Below are 25,712 nucleotides of genomic sequence, written 5' to 3'. Positions count from 1 at the left end.
CCACCCGAGCCATGGCCTGTTCACCCCGCTACCATCTAGAAGACAGAGACAGTACAGGTGCATCAAAGCTGGGGCCGAGAGACTGAAAAACATCTTCAATCACCAGGCCATCAGAACTGTTCATCGTGAGCTTCATGAAATGGGTTTCCATGGCCGAGCAGCCGCACACAAGCCTAAGATCACCATGCGCAATGCCAAGCGTCGGCTGGAGTGGTGTAAAGCTCGCCGCCATTGGACTCTGGAGCAGTGGAAACGCGTTCTCTGGAGTGATGAGTCACGCTTCACCATCTGGCAGTCTGATGGATGAATCTGGGTTTGGCAGATGCCAGGAGAATGCTACCTGCCCCAATGCATAGTGCCAACTGTAAAGTTTGGTGGAGGAGGGAAAATGGTCTGGGACTGTTTTTCATTGTTTGTGGTAGGCCCCTTAGTTTCAGTAAAGGGAAATCGTAACGCTACATCATACAATTATATTCTAGACGTGCTTCCAACCTTGTGGCAACAGTTTGGGGAAGGCCCTTTCCTGTTTCAGCATGACAATGCCCCCGTGCACAAATCGAGGTCCATACAGAAATGGTTTGTTGAGATTGGTGTGAAAGAACTTGACTGGCCTGCACAGAGCCCTTATCTCAACCCCACACATTTAGGATGAATTGGAACAACGACTGCGAGCCAGGCCTAATCGCCCAACATCAGTACCCAACCTCACGAATGCTCTTGTTGCTGAATGGAAGCAAGTCCCTATCAAGTCGCTATCATCCAGAAGGCGAGGTCAGTACAGGTACATCAAAGCTTGGACCGAGAGACTGAAAAACAGCTTCTATCTCAAGGCCATCAGACTGTTAAACAGCCATCACTAGCCGGCTACCACCCGGCTACTCAACCCTGCACCTTAGAGGCTGCTGCCCTATGTACATAGACATGGAATCACTGGTCACTTTAATAATGGAATACTAGTCACTTTAATAATATTTACATACTGTTTTACTAATTTCATTTGTATATACTGTATTCTACTGTATTTTAGTCAATGCCTCTCTGACATTGCTTGTCCTAATATTTATATATTTCTTAATTCCATTCTTTTACTTTTAGATTTGTGTGTATTTTTGTGAATTGTTAGATACTACTGCACTGTTGGATCTAGGAACACAAGCATTTCACTACACCCGCAATAACATCTGCTAGATATTTGTACGTGACCAATAGAATTTGATTTGATTTGATTTACATCACATTCACACCCAGCAACGTCTACCAGTCACACACATACACACATATAAGTGCACACTTAGGACAGAACTACATACATTTCAAATAAGAATACACACTTTATACACTGAAGCCTAATATTCCATACATCAATAATACTTTGCTCTACTGAGGTAGCTCTGATGTCACTGCACCAATGTTCTTCGACCGGAGAGATTCTCACAACATCAGTTAGCCAGTGAGCTGAGCAGAGTATCCTGTCGAACGGAGCGCGACGACTGAAGTCCTCCTGAGAACTCTACTGAGGCTTTGCTTACAATTGCTGTCTCTAAAGCCCTGATATCCTGTTTCATTTGTTGCTGCTTTTGCAGCTTGCTTTGAGATGGCAGGGAGTTCCATGATGTCACAGCTCATTACTGTGTGTTGTCTTTAATCTTTGTTTTGGCTGTAGGGACTGTGAAAAGTATTCTGGTTGCGTGTCTTGTGGAATATGAATGTCTGTCAGAGCTGTATGTTAGTTGATAGAATATACATTTTTGAGTTTTTAACAAATAATATTTCTTACAAAAACGAGAAATTATTCAGACAATCTCTTCTCTACTTTCATCCAAGGAAGATCAACATGAATTTTGTTGACATTAGCTCTCTGGGAACATTGCAAGGGAAGACATGTTGTTCTGTTCTGGGCCAGCTATAGCTTTATTATGTATTTCTGTGCATCACCTGACCACCTGACCACCTGACCACCTGACCACCTGACCACCTGACCATATTACCACCTGACCACCTGACCACCTGACCACCTGACCACCTGACCATATTACCACCTGACCACCTGACCACCTGACCACCTGACCATATTACCACCTGACCACCTGACCACCTGACCACCTGACCACCTGACCATATTACCACCTGACCACCTGACCACCTGACCACCTGACCACCTGACCATATTACCACCTGACCACCTGACCACCTGACCACCTTGACCACCTGACCACCTGACCATATTACCACCTGACCACCTGACCACCTGACCACCTGACCACAGTACCATGCAGTAGTCAAGGTAACATACAACTAGAGCCTGTAGAATGTTTTTGGTCCAGTTTGGTTCAGTTTGGTCCAGTTTGGTCCAGTTTGGTCCAGTTTGGTCCAGTGTGGTTTTAAGAGTCGATTGATGCACCCTAAAATTAAAAGTTGAATAGCTAAATGACCATCTGTTAAGCTAAGCATATCTTTATCACAGGTCTTCTTCACACAGTCCCCAAGTCCAAAGCAATACAGGTGTGCCAAGCGTGTAGCGTCATACCCAAGAAAACTCGAGGCTGTAATCGCTGCCAAAGGTGCTTCAACAAAGTACTGAGTAAAGGGACTGAATACTTATGTAAATGTGATATTTCAGTTTTTTTTATTTATAATATATTTGCTAACATTTTGAAAAACGTGTTTTTTGCTTTGTCATTATGGGGTATTGTGTGTAGATTGATGAGGGGAAAAAACGATTTAATCAATTTTAGAATCAGGCTGTAACGTAACAAAATGTGGAAAAAGTCAAGGGTCTGAATACTTTTCTGAATTCACTGTACATGGTGTTATGGTACTGACACCATACATGGTACTATATATGGTACTCACACTGTACATGGTGTTATGGTACTGACACCATACATGGTGCTATATATGGTACTCACACTGTACATGGTGTTATGGTACTGACACCATACATGGTGTTACTATATGGTACTCACACTGTACATGGTGTTATGGTACTGACACCATACATGGTACTATATATGGTACTCACACTGTACATGGTGTTATGGTACTGACACCATACATGGTGCTATATATGGTACTCACACTGTACATGGTGTTATGGTACTGACACCAGACATGGTACTATATATGGTACTCACACTGTACATGGTGTTATGGTACTGACACCAGACATGGTGCTATATATGGTACTCACACTGTACATGGTGTTATGGTACTGACACCAGACATGGTGCTATATATGGTACTCACACTGTACATGGTGTTATGGTACTGACACCAGACATGGTGCTATATATGGTACTCACACTGTACATGGTGTTATGGTACTGACACCATACATGGTGCTATATATGGTACTCACACTGTACATGGTGTTATGGTACTGACACCATACATGGTGCTATATATGGTACTCACACTGTACATGGTGTTATGGTACTGACACCATACATGGTGCTATATATGGTACTCACACTGTACATGGTGTTATGGTACTGACACCATACATGGTACTATATATGGTACTCACACTGTACATGGTGTTATGGTACTGACACCATACATGGTGCTATATATGGTACTCACACTGTACATGGTGTTATGGTACTGACACCATACATGGTGCTATATATGGTACTCACACTGTACATGGTGTTATGGTACTGACACCATACATGGTGCTATATATGGTACTCACACTGTACATGGTGTTATGGTACTGACACCATACATGGTGCTATATATGGTACTCACACTGTACATGGTGTTATGGTACTGACACCATACATGGTGCTATATATGGTACTCACACTGTACATGGTGTTATGGTACTGACACCATACATGGTGCTATATATGGTACTCACACTGTACATGGTGTTATGGTACTGACACCATACATGGTACTATATATGGTACTCACACTGTACATGGTGTTATGGTACTGACACCATACATGGTGCTATATATGGTACTCACACTGTACATGGTGTTATGGTACTGACACCATACATGGTGCTATATATGGTACTCACACTGTACATGGTGTTATGGTACTGACACCATACATGGTGCTATATATGGTACTCACACTGTACATGGTGTTATGGTACTGACACCATACATGGTGCTATATATGGTACTCACACTGTACATGGTGTTATGGTACTGACACCATACATGGTGCTATATATGGTACTCACACTGTACATGGTGTTATGGTACTGACACCATACATGGTACTATATATGGTACTCACACTGTACATGGTGTTATGGTACTGACACCATGCATGGTATTATATATGGTACTCACACTGTACATGGTGTTATGGTACTGACACCATACATGGTACTATATATGGTACTCACACTGTACATGGTGTTATGGTACTGACACCATACATGGTACTATATATGGTACTCACACTGTACATGGTGTTATGGTACTGACACCATGCATGGTGCTATATATGGTACTCACACTGTACATGGTGTTATGGTACTGACACCATACATGGTGCTATATATGGTACTCACACTGTACATGGTGTTATGGTACTGACACCATACATGGTGCTATATATGGTACTCACACTGTACATGGTGTTATGGTACTGACACCATGCATGGTACTATATATGGTACTCACACTGTACATGGTGTTATGGTACTGACACCATGCATGGGACTATATATGGTACTCACACTGTACATGGTGTTATGGTACTGACACCATGCATGGGCTATATATGGTACTCACACTGTACATGGTGTTATGGTACTGACACCATGCATGGTACTATATATGGTACTCACACTGTACATGGTGTTATGGTACTGACACCATGCATGGGACTATATATGGTACTCACACTGTACATGGTGTTATGGTACTGACACCATGCATGGTACTATATATGGTACTCACACTGTACATGGTGTTATGGTACTGACACCATACATGGTACTATATATGGTACTCACACTGTACATGGTGTTATGGTACTGACACCAGACATGGTGCTATATATGGTACTCACACTGTACATGGTGTTATGGTACTGACACCATACATGGTACTATATATGGTACTCACACTGTACATGGTGTTATGGTACTGACACCAGACATGGTACTATATATGGTACTCACACTGTACATGGTGTTATGGTACTGACACCATACATGGTACTATATATGGTACTCACACTGTACATGGTGTTATGGTACTGACACCATACATGGTACTATATATGGTACTCACACTGTACATGGTGTTATGGTACTGACACCATACATGGTACTATATATGGTACTCACACTGTACATGGTGTTATGGTACTGACACCATACATGGTACTATATATGGTACTCACACTGTACATGGTGTTATGGTACTGACACCATACATGGTGCTATATATGGTACTCACACTGTACATGGTGTTATGGTACTGACACCATACATGGTACTATATATGGTACTCACACTGTACATGGTGTTATGGTACTGACACCAGACATGGTGCTATATATGGTACTCACACTGTACATGGTGTTATGGTACTGACACCATACATGGTACTATATATGGTACTCACACTGTACATGGTGTTACACTCAGTTTAAGGCTAGTGGTAGCTCGTTAGTAAAAAATAGAGAACAGTACCGGGCAAAGACAGCTTCCTTGCAGAACACCAACATGTTTTACGTTAGAGAGGCTCCCATTAAATAAAACCCTCTGTGTTCTATTAAATAGATATCGATGGCAAAGGGTGTAAAGCCATAACACATATATTTTTCCTGTAACAGATTATGGTTAATAATATCAAAGGTTGCATTGAAGTCTAACAGTACAGCTCCCACGTTCTTCTTATTATCAATTTCTTTCAGCCAATCATCAGTAATTTGTCTCAGTGCAGTACATGTTGACTGGCCTTCTCGATAGGCATGCTGAAAGTCTGTTTTTAATAAAATTGTATCTGGTCAAACACAAAAAAAAAATCTCAAAAGTTTGCTAAGAATCGGCAATGATTGGCCAGCTGTTAGAACCAGTAAAGGGTGCTTCATCATTCTTGGGTAACGGAATGACTTTAGCTTCCCTCCATGTTCTGAGGGAGAAAAAAGAATCTCCGATCTCCAGATTGCAGATATGAGAAATAGGAGCGGCAACCTATTTCCATATACATTGTCAATACCAAGTGGTTTCTCATTATTGATTTCCAGCAATAATCTCTTCCACATTGCTTTTCTTTCATAAATAGGTATTTTATGCATGAATATGAATATGATGGCTCACAGTTTGTTGTTGGCATTTCACTCCAGAGTTTTGTCCACTTTTTCCAATCAGATGTGCAGACAGACTTATTAGCCAATCCTTTTGCTTAATCTCGCTCAATCATAAATGTTTCCAGTTCCTCATCAGAATTGGAGGTTTGTCATTTCTCAGGGAATGCTACCCCACTCTCACTCCATTTGTTTTTAATAAAATTGAATTTACATTTTAACTTTGTGCGTGTGTTTGTGCGTGTGCGTGTGTGTTTATGTGTGTGTGTGTGTGTGTGTGGGGGTGGGTGGGTGGTATAGGATTCAGACAAACAGGGGGTCAAACCTCTAGGAGAGTTCAACACAGAAGAAGTGTGCCAGTGGTTCAACAGTATCGGCCTTCAGAAATGCCTCCAGTTCATCAGAGGTAACACACCCCTTTCATCATATCATGTCCTCTACCCTCCTCCCTCCCTCTTCAGAACTGATTCATTTATCTTCCCAATACATTCCCATGCTGACATTTCCAATTAGCTCATCTTTAAACACCTTTATCTGAACCCGTCATCTCAGCCAGTATTTACATCTCAGTAGGAAATTGATGCTGAATGAATGAGTTTGATACTGTGTGTATAGTCTTAATATGATCACTCTTTTGTGGCAGAACATTTTCCTGCACATCAGGAAACTTAAATGAGCCTCGTGATTTATAACAAAAATATAAACGCATGTTTCATGAGATGAAATAAAAGATCCCAGAAATGTTCCATACGCACAAAAAGCGTATTTCTCTAAAATTTTTTGGCACACATTTGTTTACATCCCTGTTAGTGAGCATTTATCCTTAGCCAAGACAATCCATACCCCTGACAGGTGTGGCATATCAAGAAGCTGATTAAACAGCATGATCATTACACAGGTGCACCTTGTGCTGGGGACAATAAAAGGCCACTCTAAAATGTGCAGTTTTGTCACACAACACAATGCCAAAGATGTCGCCAGTTTTGAGGGAGTGTGCAATTGGCATGCTGAATGTAGAAATGTCCACCAGAGCAGTTGCCAGATAATTTAATGTTCATTTCTCTACCATAAGCCACCTCCAACGTCGTTTTAGAGAATTTGGCAGTACGTCCAACTGGCCTCACAACCGCAGACCACGTGTAACCATGCCAGCCCAGGACCTCCACATCCAGCTTCTTCACCTGCGGGATCGTCTGAGACCAGCCACCCAGACAGCTGATGAAATTGAGGAGTATTTCTGTCTGTAATAAAGACCTTTTGTGGAAAAAAAAATATATTTCTGATTGGCTGGGCCTGGCTCCCCAGTGGGTGGGCCTGGCTCGCAAGTGGGTGGGCCTATGCCCTCCCAGGCCCACCCATGGCTGCTCCCCTGCCCAGTCATTTGAAATCCATAGCTTAGGACCTAATGAATTTATTTCAATAGACTGATTTCCTTATATCAACTGTAACTCAGTAAAATCGTTGAAATTGTTGCATGTTGCGTTTATATATATTTTTCAGTATAGATACATTCACTGAAAACCTGCATTTCTCTGCTCTCCATGCGGGGGCAGTCGAGTCATTAGGACCAGCATTTCTCTGCTCTCCATGCGGGGGCAGTCGAGTCATTAGGACCTGCATTTCTCTGCTCTCCATGCGGGGGCAGTCGAGTCATTAGGACCAGCATTTCTCTGCTCTCCATGCGGGGGCAGTCGAGTCATTAGGACCAGCATTTCTCTGCTCTCCATGCGGGGGCAGTCGAGTCATTAGGACCAGCTAACAAAATCGTTCTCCCTCTCTCGCTCGCTCAAATGCTAAAAGCAATATTACTAAATGTCCTACTCCTACTCGATCCTATTATTATTCAAATGTACAAAAATCTATTTGAAATGCATCAGTACACACCAACAGCCATTATTTTATATAGCTTTATAACACAAGACAGATATTGGTCTCCACATACAAGTGTCAAATGTATCCGAAATGCATCCGTACAGTAAACTATAGCCTATCAAAAGTAATCACACAGAGGCCTATAATATCAGATGGAGAGACAAGATGACATTGAGGAGATTGTTGAAAAACATTGAAATAAATGCAATTACAGTGGCTTGCGAAAGTATTCACCCCCCTTGGCATTTTTCCTATTTTGTTGCCTTACAACCTGGAATTAAAATTGATTTTGGGGGGGTTTGTATCATTTGATTTACACAACATGCCTACCACTTTGAAGATGCAAAATATTTTTTATTGTGAAACAAACAAGAAATAAGACAAAAAAACTAAAAACTTGTGCGTGCATAACTATTCACCTCCCCCCCCCCCAAAGTCAATACTTTGTAGAGCCAACTTTTGCAGCAATTACAGCTGCAAGTCTCTTGGGGTATGTCTCTATAAGCTTGGCACATCTAGCCACTGGGATCTTTGCCCATTCTTCAAGGCAAAACTGCTCCAGCTCCTTCAAGTTGGATGGGTTCCGCTGGTGTACAGCAATCTTTAAGTCATACCACAGATTCTCAAATGGATTGAGGTCTGGGCTTTGACTAGGCCATTCCAAGATATTGGAACTTTGGTCTCTTTGTTGCCTTTCTGATTAATGCCCTCCTTGCCTGGTCTGTGAGTTTTGGTGGGTGGCCCTCTCTTGGCAGGTTTGTTGTGATGCCATATTCTTTAAAAAAATGTAATAATGGATTTAATGGTGCTCCGTGGGATGTTGAAAGTTTCGGATAACCCTGATCTGTACTTCTCCACAACTTTGTCCCTGACCTGTTTGGAGAGCTCCTTGGTCTTCATGGTGCCGCTTGCTTGGTGGTGCCCCTTGCTTAGTGGTGTTGCAGACTCTGGGGCCTTTCAGAACAGGTGTATATATACTCAGATCATGTGACAGATCATGTGACACTTAGATTGCACACAGGTGGACTTTATTTAACTAATTATGTGACTTCTGAAGGTAATTGGTTGCACCAGCTCTTATTTAGGGGCTTCATAGCAAAGGGGGTGAATACATATGCACGCACCACTTTTCCGTTATTTATGTTTTTGAATTTTTCGAAAAAAAGTTATTTGTTTAATTTCACTTCACCAATTTGGACTATTTTGTGTATGAGGCCACCAATAATGTTTTCTGCCTATCGCTTGCCTTGAACATATAATAAAACAATTGATTAAAAAATATATATATCTACCCCCTACAAATGTGTCCATTTATTACAATCCACATAAGAATTCACATGAGACACACTGTAGCCTGCATGTAGCCTACATAGGCTACTTGAACTGGACCTGCAGTCTAAGCTACTGGACCTGGACCTGCAGTCTAAGCTACTGGACCTGGACCTGCAGTCTAAGCTACTGGAACTGGACCTGCAGTCTAAGCTACTGGACCTGGACCTGCAGTCTAAGCTACTGGACCTGGACCTGCAGTCTAAGCTACACCGTTTCCAGCTGCCCTCTGGCGGCGATTCTAAATATTTATTCAGATGATCAAATCATCCTCCTGCGATGAAACGGGTCAAAATATGATCCGACATCTGTATGACTATCATGGTTTTAGACCTTCTAGTATCTTTGAGAAGACGTCGTTACGAAACCGTTTACTTGGAAAGGTCATGAAAGGGTTTAATTGCGACTGTTTTGGGTTTCATAGGGTTCCATGGAGGCTGATCTCAGTTTGTTACTGACAGTTTTGTTTTTGGGGGGCTTCTGTTTGAGCAGTTTTGAGGTACTATGGGGTCTGACCCTGTGGAAGCTGATGATGTCTGTCTGTTTCTGACATTTGACCCTGACAGAGGCAGCGCTGTGTGGGGCTGACATAGCCTCCATAGACCTCACCACCCTCGATGTCCTTCACATCTCCAGCCTGCAGGAGAGAGAGCAGCTCCTGTCAGCCGTCTACAGAGAGCTGCACCCACCATCCACAACCTCACAGAGACTGGACTTACTACTGGGTATGATCAATTAATCAGCCGATCAGTTGGTAAATTGATCAGTTGATTCGTCGATCAGTTGGTCAATTGATCAATTGATTAGTGAATCAGTTGATTAGTCGATCAATCGATCCGTGGATCAATTGGTTAATCGATTAGACAATCCATCAATTTATCAATCACTCAATCAAACAATGATTGATCTCTATTGTTGAATGTGTTGTCTCAAATAGTATGGCATTCATCAGTAATACCAATAATGATCGATTGGATTTCTATAGCATTTTTCCAGATTATCAAAGCGTTTTTCAATGTTACTCTCCCAATCCCCCATCAAGTTCTTCATGCTGGATTACATGGATTTCCATTATTAACGCTGTTTTTTCTTCCCAATAGAAACCTTGGGTCCTAATAATGTAGAGAAATTCACAGCAGCATTAGTGACTATGAGCAAATCAAAGTCCTCTCCGCATGTAAACTGCCTCAACATGAATCGAATGAATTCCTTCAAGTTCAGGTATGTATGCCTACCAATTATCAGGACTAAGCCATCATTATATTCTATTTTATATTGTAAATATGACCTTTGTGTATGTATTTCCTTTTGTCTTTTCGTTTCTTCCTGTAATGGATGCAAAAGCCCTAACCCTGTGGTCCAGAGGAACTCTCAGCTGATGGAGGTCACCATAAACGGTACTAGCTACAGTACATTTATTGGTCTGTGCCAGTCCAGAGGATATCTCAGCTGATGGAGGTCACCGTAAACGCTACCAGCTAGATTTGTTGGTTTGTCAATGTTCATTTAACATCATACTGTACACTAGACTCATTCTCTGTTTCAGGGTCAGAGCAGATCATAGAGATAGATAGATATGTGACGTCCTCTCTACTGTATCAATCTACTGTTTGCTGATGTTCTGTCTGTTTCTCTATGTTTCAGCGTCGGAGCAGACTGTGCACCTGTGTACCCCCAGAGAGACCACGGTGGGGAAGGTGATGGAGTCCTGTCTTAGGATGCTGGGAATGGCTGATGACAAGGACCTCTTCAGCCTCACAGACAAACCAGGTCTGGGTTTACCACTCATAGTATGAATGACTGACTGACTGGCTGACTGGCTGACTGGCTGACTGACTGACTGACTGGCTGACTGACTGACTGGCTGGCTGACTGACTGGCTCACTGACTGACTGGCTGACTGACTGACTGACTGGCTGACTGGCTGACTGTAGACAAATACCTCTTCTGCCTCACAAACAAACCAGGTCTGACTCTACTTAACTTACTTTATTCTACCCTACTCTACTCTACTGTATTCTACTCTACTGTACTCTACTTTACTGAACTCTACTCTACTGTACTCTACTCTACTGCACTCTACTCTACTGTACTCTACTCTACTGTACTCTACTCTACTGCACTCTACTTTACTGCACTCTACTTTACTGAACTCTACTTTACTGCACTCTACTCTACTGCACTCTACTTTACTTTGCTCTACTTTACTGTACTCTACTTTACTGCACTCTACTTTACTGCACTCTACTTTACTGCACTCTACTTTACTGCACTCTACTTTACTGCACTCTACTTTACTTTGCTCTACTTTACTTTGCTCTACTTTACTGCACTCTACTTTACTGCACTCTACTTTACTGCACTCTACTTTACTGCACTCTACTTTACTGCACTCTACTTTACTTTGCTCTACTTTACTTTGCTCTACTTTACTGCACTCTACTTTACTGCACTCTACTTTACTGCACTCTACTTTACTGCACTCTACTTTACTGCACTCTACTTTACTGCACTCTACTTTACTGCACTCTACTTTACTCTACTTTACTGCACTCTACTTTACTTTACTCTACTTTACTTTACTCTACTTTACTGCACTCTACTTTACTTTACTTTACTCTACTTTACTGCACTACTTTACTTTACTTTACTCTACTTTACTGCACTCTACTTTACTTTACTCTACTTTACTGCACTCTACTTCACTGAACTCTACTTTACTGCACTCTACTTTAATGTACTCTACTCTACTTTACAGTACTCTACTTTACCCTACTCTACTTTCCTGTACTCTACTTTACTTTACTCTACTTTACTGTACTCTACTTTATTATACTCTACTCTACTTTACAATACTCTACTTTATTGCACTCTACTTTACCCTACTCTACTTTCCTGTACTCTACTTTACTGCATTCTACTTTATTAAACTTTACTTTACAGTACTCTACTTTACTGTACTCTACTTTACTGCACTCTACTTTACTGCACTCTACTTTACTGCACTCTACTTTACTGTACTGTACTCTACTTTACAATACTCTACTTTACCCTACTCTACTTTCCTGTACTCTACTTTACTTTACACTACTTTACTGTACTCTACTTTATTATACTCTTCTCTACTTTACAATACTCTACTGCACTCTACTTTATTATTCTCTACATTACAGTACTCAACTTTACTGTACTCTACTTTACAGTACTCAACTTTACTGCACTCTACTTTACTTTACTGTACTATACTTTACTGCACTCTACTTTACTGCACTCTACTTTACTTTACTGTACTATACTTTACAGCACTCTACTTTACTTTACACTACTTTACTGTACTCTACTTTATTATACTCTACTTTACTGTACTCTACTTTACTTTACTGTACTCTACTTTACCCTACTCTACTTTCCTGTACTCTACTTTCCTGTAATCTACTTTATACTATGCTACTTGACTGTACTGAAAAATTTATGCACTCACATGTACAAATGTAAGTTGCTCTGGATAAGAGCGTCTGCTAAATGACTAAAAATGTCAATGTAAAATGTACTCGACTTTACCCTACTTTACTCTACTGTACAGATCTGTTTTTTCTCTATTGCCAACACCTCTTTTCATTGTTACATGCCAAACATAGACAATGACTATAGGAGTTGGCAAGACAGGACACACAGATCTGGGACCAGGCTAGGGTTATGCCATACTTTATCATTGAATTTATAATTGATGTGTCCCAATGAATAATGTTTATGTCTGTGCTTTGAAGGTTCTTCAGAGGAGCTGTTACCAGACCAGCAGATATCTGATCTGGTGAGCTCAGAGAACCAACAACTAGAGCTGCAGCTGTGCAAAAAGGTAAACACTGCACCCAATAACATTGTCACATACAATTTACAATCAAAAAGGTAAACACTGCACCCAATAACATTGTCACATACAATTTACAATCAAAAAGGTAAACACTGCACCCAATAACATTGTCACATACAATTTACAATCAAAAAGGTAAACACTGCACCCAATAACATGAACACATAAAATGTACAATCAAAAAGATAAACACTGCACCCAATAACATTGTCACATACAATTTACAATCAAAAATGTAAACACTGCACCCAATAACATTGTCACATACAATTTACAATCAAAAATGTAAACACTGCACACAATAACATTGTCACATACAATTTACAATCAAAAATGTAAACACTGCACACAATAACATTGTCACATACAATTTACAATCAAAAATGTAAACACTGCACACAATAACATTGTCACATACAATTTACAATCAAAAATGTAAACACTGCACACAATAACATGAACACATAAAATGTACAATCAAAAAGGTAAACACTACACCCAATAACATTGTCACATACAATTTACAATCAAAAAGGTAAACATAGCACCCAATAACATTGTCACATACAATTTACAATCAAAAAGGTAAACACTGCACCCAATAACATGAACACATAAAATGTACAATCAAAAAGATAAACACTGAACCCAATAACATTGTCACATACAATTTACAATCAAAAATGTAAACACTGCACCCAATAACATTGTCACATATAATTTACAATCAAAAATGTAAACACTGCACACAATAACATTGTAACATACAATTTACAATCAAAAATGTAAACACTGCACACAATAACATTGTCACATACAATTTACAATCAAAAATGTAAACACTGCACACAATAACATTGTCACATACAATTTACAATCAAAAATTTAAACACTGCACACAATAACATTGTCAAATACAATTTACAATCAAAAATGTAAACACTGCTCACAATAACATTGTCACATACAATTTAAAATCAAAAATGTAAACACTGCACACAATAACATTGTCACATACAATTTACAATCAAAAAGGTAAACACTGCACCCAATAACATTGTCACATACAAATTACAATCAAAAATGTAAACACTGCACTCAATAACATGAACACATAAAATGTACAATCAAAAAGATAAACACTGCAACCAATAATATTGTCACATACAATTTACAATCAAAAATGTAAACACTTCACAAAATAACATTGTCACATACAATTTACAATCAAAAAGATAAACATTGCACACAATAACATTGTCACATACAATTTACAATCAAAAATGTAAACACTTCACACAATAACATTGTCACATACAATTTACAATCAAAAATGTAAACACTGCACACAATAACATTGTCACATACAATTTACAATCAAACATGTAAACACTGCACACAATAACATTGTCACATACAATTTACAATCAAAAATGTAAACACTGCACACAATAACATTGTCACGTACAATTTACAATCAAAAATGTAAACACTGCACACAATAACATTGTCACATACAATTTACAATCAAACATGTAAACACTGCACACAATAACATTGTCACATACAATTTACAATCAAAAATGTAAACACTGCACACAATAACATTGTCACATACAATTTACAATCAAAAATGTAAACACTGCACACAATAACATTGTCACATACAATTTACAATCAAAAATGTAAACACTGCACACAATAACATTGCCACATACAATTTACAATCAAAAATGTAAACACTGCACACAATAACATTGTCACATACAATTTACAATCAAAAATATAAACACTGCACCCAATAACATTGTCACATACAAATTACAATCAAAAATGTAAACACTGCACTCAATAACATGAACACATAAAATGTACAATCAAAAAGGTAAACACTACACCCAATAACATTGTCACATACAATTTACAATAAAAAAGGTAAACACTGCACCCAATAACATTGTCACATACAATTTAAAATCAAAAAGGTAAACACTGCACCCAATAACATGAACACATAAAATGTACAATCAAAAAGATAAACACTGCACCCAATAACATTGTCACATACAATTTACAATCAAACATGTAAACACTGCACCCAATAACATTGTCACATACAATTTACAATCAAAAAGGTAAACACTTCACACAATAACATTGTCACATACAATTTACAATCAAAAAGATAAACATTGCACACAATAACATTGTCACATACAATTTACAATCAAAAATGTAAACACTTCACACAATAACATTGTCACATACAATTTACAATCAAAAATGTAAACACTGCACACAATAACATTGTCACATACAATTTACAATCAAAAATGTAAACACTGCACACAATAACATTGTCACATACAATTTACAATCAAAAATGTAAACACTGCACACAATAACATTGTCACATACAACTTACAATCTTGCTTTCACAGATAACAGCTTGTTCTTGTCCCAGACATCACTGCAATACACACAATACGTTCCACTTACAACTGACCGTATTGTTGCTGCAATCTACTCCCAGCTTCAATACATCGAAGAGATGTGACCATACAACTGACAAGTAATAAGTTGTGTGTTTTATGTAAAGATGATGAACCGGTAAGCCTTCAACTGACAAGGTTGGTCTACAGGACTTTCTGTGTGTTGTTGAACTAATTGTCTCTGTGCACTTAAACTCCGTCCCTCAACAGGAGAAACCTAAAGGTGTAGTCGAGGCCCCACCCCCTAGTGTTGATGCTTACAATGACAACGGACCTGTCAATCAGAACCACCTGATACAGTCTATCAGCACACAGCCGGTACAGGTGGTCAGCCAGCCAGGTAAAGAGGAAAAGATCCGGCAGCTCAACCAACAGGTGGACTCTACAAAACGTCATCATACAGGTGAGATGGTGAAGACCCACCAGTAGCCCTTCTTCTTCTTCTTCTTCTTCTTCTTCTTCTTCTTCTTGTTCTTCTTCTTCTTCTTCTTCTTGTCATGTTGCCATCCAGGTGCAGGAGATCCACCACAGCCTTGTAGCCTTCTGCTAGCATAGCATAGCATAGCATAGCATAGCATAGCATAGCATAGCACAGCATCTAGGGGTATTTTGATTAATTGTTGACTCCTCTTTTTGACACCTCAGGTGCAGGAGATTCACCACGGCCTGGTAACGTTCTGTTCGGAGCTGAAGAGCATGGATGGAGAGGTGGACACGTCAGGGCTGAGCTCCCCTGAGCTGGAGCAGCGCCTGGGGCTGGCTCTGGGACTGCTCAGGGACAAGAGACACAGTCTACAGAGACTCAGAGAGACCATGAGAGACACAGACGCTCACAGGAACAAGTAGGTGGCTGTTATGTGTTGATAAAAAATACTACTGTTGCCATAATGCAATGCACTACAGACAATGCATTGTTTTTGTTAGAATGAGACATGCAGCAGCTCACAGAAACAAGTAGGTGGTGAAATATCAGTCTTTAAGATATGCAGTAGGTAGTGAAATATCAGTCTTTAAGATATGCAGTAGGTAGTGAAATATCAGTCTTTAAGATATGCAGTAGTGGTGGAATATCAGTCTTTAAGATATGCAGTAGCTGGTGAAATATCAGTCTTTAAGATATGCAGTAGGTGGTGGAATATCAGTCTTTAAGATATGCAGTAGGTGGTGGAATATCAGTCTTTAAGATATGCAGTAGGTGGTGGAATATCAGTCTTTAAGATATGCAGTAGCTGGTGAAATATCAGTCTTTAAGATATGCAGTAGGTGGTGAAATATCTTTTAGATATGGGTATCTTTTCGATAAGAGTATCTTTAAGTTAATGGTATCTTTCAGATATGGGTATCAATCATATATATGGTCACGTTCACAATATATGGTGGGAAAAGTCATTCTTGTGGTAAACAAAGGAAAGCAGTTAAAACAACGCTTCTCAGAACTTTCTCATAATTCAAATCTACTCACTCACATTTTAGTCAGTTAGCAGACGCTCTTATCCAGAGCGAAGTACAGTTAGTGAGTGCATACATATTTTTTTTTTCATACTGGCCCCCTGTGGGAATCGAACCCACAACCCTGGCGTTGCAAACACCATGCTCTACCAATTGAGCTACATCCCTGCCGTCCATTCCCTCCCCTACCCTGGACCAATTGTGCACCGCCCCATGGGTCTCCCAGTCACAGCCGGCTACGACAGTGCCTGGATTTGAACCAGGATCTCTAGTGGCACAGCTAGCACTGCAATGCAGAGCCTTAGACCACTGCGCCACTCGGGAGATTACTCACTCACTCACTCATTCACTCACTCGATCACTCACTCGTACAGTTCTTGCAGTTTTTGCAATCATTTGTGCACCTGCACATTGAGTGTGAATGAGTAGCCAAGTGTAGTTACCTTAGTGCAACACCAAGTGACCTTAACACTAGAACCGCCACAGGCCAACGGCCACTGACGTTTAATTTTGTAAATAAAACAAATCTGCCCCAAAAAAGCTAAGTCCTGCTCCTTCCCTGACTTTTTCTAAATGTTTGTATTTTACAACGCTCATTTATCAACATTTTGAAATCACAAACAGAAAAGTATTTAGAGCCTTTTTACCTGATATTTTTTTTCACACCTATTCCTAACTTACCACTGCCAAGACAATGTGCTGTAGGATGTTGGTACCCAGCCAAGTGCTAATGCGTATCTCTCTCCTCACTGAAGGAATGACAAATCGATGAATGGGCGATAATTGTGCACCTTACTTCACAGTTTAATTTAAATTAGGCCTAATTGAATGATGAGGGTGAAGAGGTGGATTTAATTTAGAAAGACAATAGTGTAAAGATGAGTTTGTGTTATGCCTGTTTTTCAGCAGCACATAATTTGACCGCATGCCTTGGGGGTTGATACCATTCTCTTTTACGTTTTACTTTTACTACTGTTATGGGACTGTTTTATTTACTATAACTATATTACTAATCTAATGTATTGGAAGAGAAATGAAAACATGCTATGTGTTGCAGTAAGCCTTTTGACTCTATCCAAGTTGACGAGCGGGAAACAAACGATGCCAGTCAGCCTTCACAGCCGGCCCATCGACACTACACCTACTAATTAAATGTATTGTAAGAGAAATGAAAACATGCTAGATGTTGCAGTAGGCCTTTAGAATAACAAAACATATCCTTGACTCTATCCAAACTAATTTCACACACAAGAGTTAGCCTATAGACAAGATTTAAATGGACAATAATCTGACGAGTGACAATATTAGGCCAATCAGTTGTCAGATTGTCCATGAAGAGATGGGCACATCTTGTAATTGACAGATGCAGGGAAAGGATCTCCTGAGTGGCGCAGTTGTCTAAGGCTCTGCATTGCAGTGCTAGCTGTGCCACTAGAGATCCTGGTTCAAATCCAGGCTCTGTCGCAGCCGGCCGCGACCGGGAGACTCATGGGCGGCGCACAATTGGCCTAGCGTTGTCCAGGGTAGGGGAGGGAATAGCCGGCAGGGATGTAGCTCAGTTGATAGAGCATGGCGTTTGCAACGCCAGGGTTGTGGGTTTGATTCCCACGGGGGACCAGTATGAAAAAATAAAATAAAATTACAAAAAAAAATATATGTATTCACTAACTGTAAGTCGCTCTGGATAAGAGTGTCTGCTAAATGACAAAACATTTTAAATGTAAATCACTTTATCAAATCCTCCTTTAGAGTCACATGCAGGTAAAACATTGTGATTTCTAGTATCAGAAAGAGAATATTCAGCAGGTTATATTACACTTACCTTTGTCAAATAACTTTAATAATTCACTCTATTTCCAAATTTCACTTTTTCCAAGAACATCTGCACTGTCCATGCATTCAGCAGGGGAATCATTGCTCTGGCTACTATAAGCAAAAACTAGTAACATAATACAATTAAATAAATTAAATATGCTATTTATTTATGCAATTCATCCTTTACAATTGTTCATGGACTGGTACTTTTGTTTAGGAATACAGCAAATAATTTCACCTGGCTGGTTATATTATTATTATCTTTTTCGTTTCTACTTTGTCAAAAGAAGCAGTGACTGGACTTTATTAAGTACTATAACTCTGTTACTAATCAAATCTACAAATAAAGTTGATCAAATGGACACTGTAACAGGCTCTACGTTTTTTCCAGGACTTTGTAGAATTATACAAAGCTTATCCTTGGCTCTAAACAAATAACTATTGTTGTTATTATTTATTTATATATTTTTATATATATTTTTTATATTTCCATGAATATTTCTTCATGCAACTAATCCTTTATAATAGTTTATGCACTATTTATCAAGCGTTGGTGTTTATATCGCCAGGGTAGTGGGTTCGATCTTTTGAAAGGTTTGGACCTTTTGGTGTAACAGCTAATGTGTTGAACTGATGGTTCATATGCATCTGATTATTTTCCACCATATTTTGCAAATAAATTCATTAAAAATCCTACAATGTCATTTTCTGGAAAAAAAAATCTCATTTTGTCTGTCATAGTTGACGTGTACCTATGATGAAAATTACAGGCCTCTCTCATCTTTTTAAGTGGGAGAACTTGCACAATTGGTGGCTGACTAAATACTTTTTTCCCCCACTGTACATATAGGTAGGTGTAAAGTGACTGGGCAACAGGATAGATGATAAACAGTAGCAGCAGTGTATCTGTTGAGTCAAAAGCGTTAGTGCAAAGAGGGTAAATGCAGATAGTAGTCTTATGGCTCGGGGGTAGAAGCTGTTGAGGGTCCTGTTGGTCTAAACAAGACTGCTAAATAGCTAAACAAATGGCTACCCAGACTACACGCATTTACCCCTTTATTGCGCTAACTCACTGACTTTTTTGCACATACTGTCTTATCTATCCTGTTGCCTAGTCACTTTACCCCCACCTGTACTGTAGATACCTCAATTCCCTCGTACCTACACATCGACTCGGTACAGGTAGTCCCTGGATATACCCATGATATTTTCTACTTCCTTTATATACAGTGGCTTGCGAAAGTATTCACCCCCGCTTGGCATTTTTCCTATTTTGTTGCCTTACAACCTGGAATTAAAATTGATTTTTGAGGGGTTTGTATCATTTGATTTACACAACATGCTTACCACTTTGAAGATGCAAAATATTTTTTTATTGTGAAACAAACAAGGCGCAGTGGTCTAAGGCATTGCAGCTCCTTCAGGGTTATCTTTGGTCTCTTTGTTGCCTCTCTGATTAATGCCCTCCTTTCCTGGTCTGTGAGTTTTGGTGGACGGCCCTCTCTTGGCAGGTTTGTTGTGGTGCCATATTCTTTCAATCTTTTTAATAATGGACTTAATGGTGCTCTGTGGGATGTTCAAAGTTTCTGATATTTTTTTTATAACCCAACCCTGATCTGTACTTCTCCACAACTTTGTCCCTGACCTGTTTGGAGAGCTCCTTGGTCTTCATGGTGCCGCTTGCTTGGTGGTGTTGCAGAATCTGGGGCCTTTCAGAAAAGGTGTATATATACTGAGATCATGTGACAGATCATGTGACATTTAGATTGCACACAGGTGGACTTTATTTAACTAATTCTGTGACTTCTGAAGGTAATTGGTTGCACCAGATCTTATTTAGGGGCTTCATAGCAAAGGGGTGAATACAAGTTCACGCACCACTTTTCCGTTATTTATTTTTCGAATTCTTTGAAACAAGTAATTTTCTTCATTTCACTTCACCAATTTGGACTATATTGTGTATGTCCATTACATGAAATCCAAATAAAACTCAATTTAAATTACAGGTTGTAATGCAACAAAATATTTACTCAACTGTTTCCATTATTTCGGCAGTTACCTGTATGGCTTATAATATGTTATGTCTTTCTCTGTGTCATGTGACCTTACAGGCCATCAGAGGTTCGTCTTTTGGATAAGATGAAGTTGAACTGTCAGGTGTTTAAAGAAGAGATATCCCTGATTCAACTCAACAGACAGGTGTCACATCTACAAACAGCACTACAAGACAGCCTAGACAAGGTAACCTTTACCCGTAACCCCTACCCCTGACCCTAACCCCTGACCCTAACCCCTGACCCTAACCCCTGACCCTAACCCCTGACCCTAACCCCTGACCCTAACCCCTGACCCTAACCCCTGACCCTAACCCCTGACCCTAACCCCCTGACCCTAACCCCTGACCCTAACCCCTGACCCTAACCCCTGACCCTAACCCCTGACCCTGACCCCTGACCCTAACCCCTGACCCTAACCCCTGACCCTAACCCCTGACCCTAACCCCTGACCCTAACCCCTAACCCCTGACCCTAACCCCTGACCCTAACCCCTGACCCTAACCCCTGACCCTAACCCCTGACCCTAACCCTGGTGCAGCTCAACAGACAGGTGGCTCATCTACAGACTGCTCTGCAGGACAACCAAGACAAGGTGCATTTACCTGTAGGTTACTGGGTTAACCCTAACCCTATTCGTGTTCAGTAAGTGTGACGGTCCTGTGAGACCCCTATATGGATGGCCAAGAAACTGATCTGAGAGACCGCCGATGAGTCATCTGGGGGGGGTCCAAGGTAGAAGTCAAATGTAGTCTGTTCGTCTGAATGACAAACACATTCCTCCTTTCATTTCATTATTCTCTTTAGATGTCCCTCACGAGCTGTCACCCTAGTGCCTGTAACCATACCAACAATGGAATGCTGATGACAAAAGCCGAGGGAGGGAGGGAGGGAGGGAGGGAGGGAGAGAGAGAGAGAGAGAGAGAGAGAGAGAGAGAGAGAGAGAGAGAGAGAGAGAGAGAGAGAGAGAGAGAGAGAGAGAGAGAGAGAGAGAGAGAGAGAGAGAGAGAGAGAGAGAGAGAGAGAGAGAGAGAGACCATTATGGTTGTGAGGTCTGGGGTCCGCTCACCAACCAAGAATTCACAAAATGGGACAAACACCAAATTGAGACTCTGCATGCAGAATTCTACAAAAACATCCTCCGTGTACAACGTAAAACACCAAATAATGCATGCAGAGCAGAATCAGGCCAATACCCGCTAATTATCAAAATCCAGAAAAGAGCCGTTAAATTCTATAACCACTTAAAAGGAAGCGATTCCCAAACCTTCCATAACAAAGCCATCACCTACAGAGAGATGAACTTGGAGAAGAGTCCCCTAAGTAAGCTGGTCCTGGGGCTCAATTCACAAACACAAACAGACCCCACACAGCCCCAGGCCAGCAACAACACAACTAGACCCAACCAAATCATGAGAAAACAAAAAGAGAATTACTTGACACATTGGAAAGAACAAACAAAAAAACAGAGCAAACTAGAATGCTATTTTGGCCCTAAACAGAGAGTACACAGTGGCAGAATACCTGACCACTGTGACTGACCCAAACTTAAGGAAAGCTTTGACTATGTACAGACTCAGTGAGCATAGCCTTGCTATTGAGAAAGGCCGCCGTAGGCAGACCTGGCTCTGAAGAGAAGACAGGCTATGTGCACACTGCCCACAAAATGAGGTGGAAACTGAGCTGCACTTCCTAACCTCCTGCCAAATGTATGACCATATTAGAGACACATATTTCCCTCAGATTACACAGACCCACAAAGAATTCGAAAACAAACAATTTTGATAAACTCCCTTATCTACTGGGTGAAAAACCACAGTGTGCCATCACAGCTGCAAGATTTGTGACCTGTTGCCACAAGAAAAGGGTAACCAGTGAAGAACAAACACCATTGTAAATACAACACATATTTATGTTGATTTATTTTCCATTTGTACTTCAACTATTTGCACATTGTTACAACACTGTATATATACATAATATGACATTTGAAATGTCTTTATTCTTTTGGAACTTCTGAGTGTAATGTTTACTGTTAATATTTATTGATTATTTCACTTTTGTTTACTATCTACTTCACTTGCTTTGGCAATGTTAACATACGTTTCCCATGCCAATAAAGCCCTTAAATTGAAAACAGAGACAGAGAGATAGAGAGAGAGAGAGAGAGAGAGAGAGAGAGAGAGAGAGAGAGAGAGAGAGAGAGAGAGAGAGAGAGAGAGAGAGAGAGAGAGAGGTTAGAGAGAGAGAGAGAGAGCGAGAGAGAGAGAGAGAGAGAGAGAGAGAGAGAGAGAGAGAGAGAGAGAGAGAGAGAGGGATATGGAGGGATAGAGAGGGAGAGGGAGGGGTAGGAAAGGAGGGTTAGGAGAACACCAGACAGACCACTAAAGGAAGGGTGGGGGGTGAAATAATTCCTTCCTTCCTTCCCTCCCATATCTTTGAAGATTGATGGATGGTGGGACCACTGTGCAACCTCTCCTCCCTGGCTTACCCCCATTACCCCTGGGGTTCGTCAGGTTACAGAGCTGGGTGTCTCCTGTTCCCAGGCTGACATACACTGAGTGTAAAAAACATTAGGAACACCTGCCCTTTCCATGAAATAGACTGACCAGGTGAAAGCTATGATCCCGTATTGATGTTAAATCCACTTCAATCAGGAGGTTAAATAAGTATTTTTTTTTAGCCTTGAGATAATTGAGATGTGGATTGTGTATTGGTGCCATTCAGAGGGTGAATGGGCAAGACACCATTTTTAAGTGCCTTTGAACGGGGTATGGTAGTAGGTGACAGGAGCACCGGTTTGAGTCAAGAACTGCAACGCTGCTGGGTTTTTCATGCTCAACAGTTTCCTGTGTATCAATAATTGTCCACCACCCAAAGGACATCCAGCCAACTTGACACAACTGTGGTAAGCATTGGAGTCAACATGGGCCAGTATCCCATTGGCACGCTTTCGACACCTTGTGGAGTCAATGTCCCGACAAATTGGGGCAAAAGGAGGGGTGGAACTAGTCTAGAGTGTATAAAATGTCTCCTGTCTAGTCTGTCTGTGGGAGATGATTGGTTGGTAGATTAAGTCAATCAAGCCAATGCCTATGAGCAGGGAGTTTCTCCCGGTCTTTCTATTGACTAACCAAGGCCAGGTTTGACATGTTGTGTCTGGGAACGAGATGAGCTACCTTATGCCACTTCATGGGTTGGTGATCTCTTTTCTTCAGAAACCAGTCATGTCATCTTGGTGGCCCTCTTTTGGTTACGTCTGCCTCATGATGTCACAGTCTCTAAACGTCAGCAACTGTTTATCAAATCAAATCAAATCAAATTGTAACCCATGGGGAGGGGGTCACACTCGGACAATCAGACAGGGGGCGTATTATTGTGGCCCAGGTGGCACAAAATAATCAAAGGTCTGACTGCACGGAGATGCTTGGGAAAAATGGTTACAACGGGGGACCAGAGTGTGTGTGTTTCAGGGGAAGAGGGTGGATCTGATATCCATCAACTAGGACTTGACATAGGTTAATCAAATCTCACTTTCTTTTCAATTTTTTCTCAATCTTGCATGCTTTCTCAAACAGCTGTAACTGTATATGCAGTCGTAAATCCTTTCTTGAGTTGGGCTCTGGGATGTAACAACCGTTGAGCATCTGAGCTTATGGTTGATTGTGGAGGAAAGGGGTGGGTTGAGTGTGTAAGAGTATGTGTGTGTGTGTGGAGGTGTGTGTATGTGTGTGTTTGTGTGTGTGTGTGTGTGTGTGGAGGTGTGTGTTTGTGTGTGTGTGTGTGTGTGTGTGTATGTGTGTGTGTGTGGAGGTGTGTGTGTGTGGAGGTGTGTGTATGTGTGTGTTTGTGTGTGTGTGTGTGTGTGTGTGTGTGTGGGAGGTGTGTGTGTATGTGTGTGTGTGTGTGTGTGTGTGTGTGTGTGTGTGTGTGTTTGTGTGTATCCCACATCTGTTGCAAGGGGGGTAAGGATGTTAGGGAGAATATAGGATGAACCACAATAATTGTTTGCTAAAATAATAATTGCTTGACAAGGAATATAATATCTATTGTTTACAGGAAACTCATAACACTTCTAGATGAAGTTGTATGGAAAAAGTTTTGTGGAAAAAGGGGGGGATATACTTCTTCCATGGGCAAAGAAACTCAAAAGGGTGATGATATCAATTAACAGTAATTTTGACCGAATGGGCAAATTGTCCAAATAGATCCGCAAGGTAGATGGATGATTTTAAATATGTTATTGGACCATAAACAGATATGGCTCATTAACCTTTACGGACCAAATAATGATGATCCACACTTAGTTGACAATATATATACAGTGAGGGAAAAAAGTATTTGATCCCCTGCTGATTTTGTACGTTTGCCCACTGACAAAGACATAATCAGTCTATAATTTTAATGGTAGGTTTATTTGAACAGTGAGAGACAGAATAACAACAAAAATAATCCAGAAAAACGCATGTCAAAAATGTTATGAATTGATTTGCATTTTAATGAGGGAAATAAGTATTTGACCCCTCTGCAAAACATGACTTAGTACTT

Source organism: Coregonus clupeaformis, unplaced genomic scaffold (assembly GCF_020615455.1).
Source record: "Coregonus clupeaformis isolate EN_2021a unplaced genomic scaffold, ASM2061545v1 scaf0382, whole genome shotgun sequence".
Classification (NCBI taxonomy): domain Eukaryota; kingdom Metazoa; phylum Chordata; class Actinopteri; order Salmoniformes; family Salmonidae; genus Coregonus; species Coregonus clupeaformis.
The sequence above is the reverse complement of the archived record's forward strand: the minus strand, read 5'-3'. Positions refer to the sequence as shown.